The sequence below is a fragment of the Oncorhynchus tshawytscha genome, linkage group LG22 (assembly GCF_018296145.1).
Source record: "Oncorhynchus tshawytscha isolate Ot180627B linkage group LG22, Otsh_v2.0, whole genome shotgun sequence".
Taxonomy (NCBI): Eukaryota; Metazoa; Chordata; class Actinopteri; order Salmoniformes; family Salmonidae; genus Oncorhynchus; species Oncorhynchus tshawytscha.
Genome location: NC_056450.1, coordinates 10,327,038 through 10,333,711, shown reverse-complemented (window position 1 = coordinate 10,333,711; position 6,674 = coordinate 10,327,038). Strand labels below are relative to the sequence as shown.

At 39.4% G+C, this 6,674-nt stretch overlaps 1 protein-coding gene across 1 annotated transcript in view; it reads left to right on the top strand.

Annotated features, from left to right (window-relative positions):
• Positions 1-241: 241 nt before the first annotated feature.
• Positions 242-6,674, top strand: part of nckap5l (NCK-associated protein 5-like) — a 55,222-nt gene continuing 48,789 nt past the window's right edge. Inside the window, exon 1 of the mRNA XM_024384035.2 lies at positions 242-433. The gene's annotated coding sequence lies outside the window, so the exon portion shown is untranslated. The remainder of the gene's footprint in view (positions 434-6,674) is intronic.

The following is a 6,674-nucleotide window of genomic DNA, read 5'->3' as shown; positions in this document are numbered from 1 at the left end:
AGTATGTAACCGTGTCCATTGGATCCATTTTAATTCTGCAGCACCACTAAATTGTTTCTGAGAATGCCAATATTTTTGTTTGCCAAATGCTAAGAAAGTATTATTCTCCAAAGCATCATCCGCTAAACATGGACCTTTTGAGGCTGCAGGTGAGTTCAATGGTGGCTGTTTTATTATTGATGTGTGTATATATATAAATATCTCCTTCCGTGAGGTTGGTCATACTTGGCAATGTGGGGCTGTTTTACGTCACTATTCTCTAAACCAGTCTCGGACACAACGCTGCCTGCAAGGCTAAATGCAACCGAGAAGACATCGTCCTAAAACTGGATCTGTTTCATACAATTATTTAAATCTAGGCTAGCTATCTAATAAAGGAGCTATTTATACGTTTTATGGTACGTTTTCTGCGGTAGCCTAATCAACAAATGAGGTGAGTTTCATTGCAAGCGTAAATGTCTGCACTCACTAGGCTACTTACTCTAAATTGCTCTGGATAAGAGCTAAATGTGACGAACTGATTTTAAAAGGTGGCATCCTGTGACTGCCACGTTGAAAGTCACTGATCTCTTCGGTAAGGCCATTCTACTGACAATGTTTGTCTATGGAGATTGCATGGCTTTGTGCTCGATTTATACACCTGTCAACAATCGGTTAAGGGTTAGTTTCTAAAAACAACCATACCAAAATAACATGCCGGTGGCTGTGATCGATGTGGTCTCCCTCCAGATAAAACCGGGAAATTATACATCTAGGAATATATGCTGTTGCCCTCAAAGTCTACATAATGGCAATGTAGGCTAGGCTACTAATAACATTGTCTAGGTTGGTCTGTTGCCTGGCGGACATGAATCCAAAACATGGATTTGATTTAAGGGAAAACCCCAAACAATTTCTGGCCACTTTTGGAATGTAGGCTATTAGGTTATAAGGTATATTTGGTGTGCTCACTTACACCATAAACAGCAGTGACTAATTCAAGTATAATGGGCAGTAAAAGTATTCCCTCACCCTGGATAATTTAGTTCAAAAACATTTTTTAAATAATGTGTTGCAGGCCTTTTGTGTCCCACATGTCTGCCTAGAGACCGTTGAACGATATGTTATAAAAGGAAATTTTGCAGTGGATTTAGAATGATTTACAAACCCTAAAACGTGATGGCGTTTGGATCCATTGAGAGAAACATGGAATATTTTTCCCAAGTGAATTGTTACAAGATTGTTTCAAACACGCAGATAATTTTCAGTCATACGATGGAACATATGATCAAAACATATTTATTTGCCATTTGATCATATTGACATGCTTCGATGTATTGTTTTGTGACAGAATGATGCTGACAAAGAAATACTTCTCTTCTAATACATCAGCCATAACATGATGGCATAGCACTACACGAGACGTCTAGACGTAGTGTTTGACAAGTCCTTGTGCTCCTATGCATGGAGTAGGCCTAATTAGTGTTTTTGTTGAGATTATAACCTCTAAAATCAAGGTCATTCATTCCCTAGAGTATTTGTTTCAACGTTCCTGGTTGTGATGACTGTTCACTGCTCCAGTATAAGGAATTAGAGCAATGGAAACATGTCTGTACAGAGCTGCATTGAGACTTATATTAACACACTTCGACAATGCTGTTATTGAATGCCTTTTCGCAGACAGGTCAGTGTCATTGGGCTGTAAGAGGTGTATCTTTCTTAAACGTACTGCTTCCCCTCTGTGCATTTGCATTATCCCCCTCTTGCATTATCCCCCTCTCGTCTGTTATAAATACATGTTCACGCTATCGCCCTCTGCACCCCGCCTTTTTGCTGCATGCTGGTAGTTACCATTGTTATGCAGCCGAGTAGAGACGCTTCTGGAGCAGCATGTTAGCGTGTGTGTGTGTCTCTGGAGCCACACATTAGCATGTAGAAATATTCATAAATTACCACGTGGAGCTGGAACGATATGGCAGAGCTCAAAGCAGGAGGAATCACGAATATCTCCCGGTAACATCACTACCGTTTCCACACTGCAGATATGTCGATGTTGCCCCCCGCAGATATTTGGAAGACCCCCCCCCCATGTCCTGCAGCCGTTTGTTCTTCTAGGATAGTAAAACAAGTGATGTTCTCCCCTGTGGGGAGGTTTTATATAGTTTATATTAGGAGAGAAATAGAGGAAGAGTCAGCTAACTGACATTCCCCACGTCCCCGTGAGGCTAAAGTATATTTGAAATGTAGGGGTTAGGGAAAATAGGATTTTGAATGGAAATATGTTTTAGGTCTAAACGAGGATAGAACTGTGTGTGTGTGTGTGTCTCGACTAAAGGCCGAACATAATTTAGGGGTCATTATAAGGACAGTTTAAACTCTTCCTCTTCTATTTCTCTCCTAATATAAACTATATACAATCATTTGTTATTGAATGATAACAATAGCCTTTTGGGCTTAGATAGGCCTATGGCTACCCCAATTAATTCCTCTAATGCAGGGGTTCCCAACACTTAAATAAGCGTTAAAGCTAATTTCCTGCAATTCTACACATTTTGCCATGTCTTATGTGTGTTCATGTGATATCTGAATGACTGAAACATTACAACAAAATCAATGGGCAAAAAAAACGTTAGCTGACATGGACTGTATGGTCTGAAAAACATGGAGATACTTGGACAAACCATGAACATTATAAAGCTAGTATCCTCTGGTATGATACATTTATTTGATAACGGACAATGTTATTGGTCATTTTGGAGAGACCGAAGATAAACTTAGTTCTGTTTCCACTTTCCAACCATATAGTAACCATTCCATAACTTTACTTCAATTATATATATTTTATTCTATGAATAAGTCTTTCTGGGTCTGGCCAGACATGAGAACAAAGGATGTGGATGTTGAGATGTGAGAACAGGCTTGGCTCAGCTGCGATGGTTCTGTGGGTGTTTGTACTGACTGACACGGCTACGTCCCAAATAGCACCCTATTTCCTACATAGTGCGCAACTTTTGACCAAAGCTCTATGGGCCCTGGTCAAAAGTAGTGCACTTTATAGGGAATAGAGTGTCATTTGAGATGCGTCCACGGTGCCTGGCGTCCAGATGTTAGCTGCTGCTGGCTGGCTATGTCCATGCCCATATGTTAATGGTTCCTGCTCCACTCTGGCCTTGAGTGCAACACTGCTGTTCTATTACCAGCCTGTAGTCAGGGCCACATTCAGTCGAAAAATGTAGCGGAACATTGCAGAGGTCCAGGGTTGTGTCCAATAGGTACTACACAGTAGATAACTTTTTGAAGCTGGTGAAACAGTGAGGTACTACTTGAATTTGTTCAATAAGAAAAGCTCATATTCATTGGTATGTTTTGCCCTACTGAGCATTACCCAGACTTCATTGCCTGTCCATGTGCTGGCACGAGAACTCCAGTTGTTGGCAAGGGGATTCCTGTTATCACTGAAGTATTTACAGCTGTGTAAAAACCTGTCTGTAAACAGGTGAGACAAATGTTTTTCCTTACGGAGTTTAATGTTTAGTAGAATGTAAAGAGGAACAATACATCAACTTTTTATTAAGAACATCAACATTTTTACCTGAAAGGTATTTATAAGGGTTTTGTGGGGTTACTGGGTTCAGTTATAAAACATATTGGGTTTTATAACCCTTTTAGTTCGTAATGGCAAACAAATATATAATGTCATTTTATTAAAGCTTTGTTTAAAAAAAACTTGGATCATAAGTAAATTCATGCACTGTATAATTCATTTTCTTACCATTTTGAATCAATGGTGATAAATGTAGGGCCGGTCCTTGCGGTTCTGCCGCCCTAGCCAAGACCAAAAAATACCACCCGGGCGAAACTAGAATAGTCACAGTAAGCAAAATGTCGTTGAAAAGATGTCAGAAATACATATTTTCCAGACGTTGAAGTTCGGTTCAATTTAGGTTCTGAATGAAAGGTGAAAAAGTATTTTTCGGATGTTGAAAAATACATATTCTCTGGAACGTTGAAAAATACATATTTTCCGGACATTGAAATCAGGTTCATTTTCAGTTCTGAATTAGTTGAAAATAAGTATTTTCCAGATGTATATGTTTGGGCCAAATCAAGCCTGGTCCATACCAGACAAAATCTGAACCAAACATCGACGTCTATGATTGGTTAAGATTTGGACCGGACCATAAATAAATGACCATTGAAATCAAGGCCGGTCGGAACCGCACCAAATGTGAACTAAACATGATTGGTTCAGATTTGGTCCGGACCAAACACCAATGTCCGTGGATGTGGAAATCAAGGCCGGGCTGCACCAAAAAAAGAGGTCCAAAAGGTGTCTGCATCGGTCCGTGCTTACTGCTTACTGAGGTATATCCTATAGTGAATTTCATAAATGCCTAACTGTGGTAAGCCTAATGTTTGTAAAACACCAAAAAAAAAGACAATCCGATCCGGGCAGGACCAATAAAAGACGTCCAAAAGACATCGGCTCGTGCTGACTGGGGTGTAAGCCTACCTTGTCGCCCACAATGGAATTTATGTTGTTGGCCTACCTTTTGTAAAACAGGCTGTTTGCATTGGCTTTATTAGTCCCGATTTATGTGACTAATCAGTTTTGTCAATTCAAGCTCTGAATATCAGCTACCCAACTTTATCAGCAGTTATCGAGAGCCTATTCGCAGTGTGTTTACACAACGGGAAATGCAGAAGTACTTTCTTTTTCTCCATGATCAGCTTGTCAAAAATTGACGGATACAAACTTGAAACCACTGATCATGACAATGGGGTGAAACTCCTGGACAACAGTTGTGATTGTCCATTCCGTAGCATCCATTTGACTTTGACCTGTTGTCTTTGATTGAGCGTCATTTAGGTTAGGCTATTTGATCGGAGAAACCTGCATGATGTAAAAAAGTGTCTGTTTTTTGACAACGTTGGTGGAGAACTGCAGCGATGCGTCTCTCCAACAGCACAATGGAGAGGCGTGTTGGGAATGGACAAGCAAAATATTTTGCGCCCCTGACTTTGACAAAATGGACACTGCTTATCACAGGGCACCATCAGTGCTCACCTAAAAAGCCCATATGTCACTGGTTGAGATAAATTGTCATTGTTTTTGGGCAGTATTATGTGAGGTTGTATGTGTTGTTGTTGGAGGTGCGTCTTGGTCAGTTTAGCTCAGAAAATGGCGCCCTTTCAATCTGGCGCTATAGGCGGCTGCCCAATGAGCAGACAGGCCTTGGATAAATGTTCAAAGCTGTGACTGTTACAGGTAAAGGTTTTGAACTTTTAACTTAAGTAAATGAATGAAAAAAAATGATACAATTCCTTTCCCCAAGTCAATTCATGGTTTTGGTGACAAAATGTAATCAATGTCCACATGGTGTGATTTAACAGTGAGCCAGCATTTGGGTACCATTGTTCGGGGCGAGAGAGCTGGAGCACATGGTCTGAACAGATTGTAAGCTTTATCAGAATTGTTTATCAAAATATTGTACTTTTTTGCCATTGCCAAAAAAGGGGTACATTTCTTAGTCCTTTGGTGTGACGCCTTTTAAAAGTACAATTTAAAAAAGTATAATCTTTTGACAATTTAACGATAGAAAAAGCTATTAAAATATGTTGTGGTTAAATGAAATGGTTAGCCCAGCTACCACATTTGGTTCCTTGGAAGTAATGGGAACGTATGTTTTTGGTTTCACATTGGTTGTGGGAACAAAGCCATATGTTTCCTGACAGTTAAAACTGAACTTAATATAATGTTTACATTTCCTACATTACTCATCTCATATGTATATGTATATACTGTACTCTATATCATCTACTGCATCTTTATGTAATACATGTATCACTAGCCACTTTAAACTATGCCACTTATGTTTATATACCCTACATTACTCATCTCATATGTATATACTGTACTCGATACCATCTACTGCATCTTTCCATATTTATGTAATACATGTATCACTAGCCACTTTAAACTATGCCACTTTTATGTTTACATACCCTACATTACTAATCTCATATGTATATACTGTACTCGATACCATCTACTGTATCTTGCCTATGCCGTTCTGTACCATCACTCATTCATATATCTTTATGTACATATTCTTTATCCCTTTACACTTGTGTGTATAAGGTAGTAGTTGTGGAATTGTTAGGTTAGATTACTCGTTGGTTATTACTGCATTGTCGGAACTAGAAGCACAAGCATTTTGCTACACTCACATTAACATCTGCTAACCATGTGTATGTGGCAAATAAAATTGGATTTGATTTGAACGTTTCTTAAATGTTTTGAGAACAGAAGTGAAAATGTTGCCTGTTCTGGGGACATTTGTTTTTAGGTTGCAGGGAGGTTCTGAAAATGTTTTGCTCTGGTTCCTAAAGTTTTCCTGGGATGTTTTGTTAATGCTCTGAGAATGGAAATTGTAGACCATTTGGAGGTTTTTGAATAACTTCCTTAAAATGTTCACTGCATGTTTCAATTAGACATTTAATAACACTGCTAAATTATTTTGGGTTACCATTTTATTTATCTTTTACCCCTTTTTCTCCCCAATTTCGTGATATCCAATTGGTAGTTACAGTCTTGTCCCATCGCTGCAACTCCAGTATGGGCTCGGGAGAGGCGAAGGTCGAGAGTCATGCGTCCTCCAAAACCCAACACTGCTGAGCCGCAGTGCTTCTTG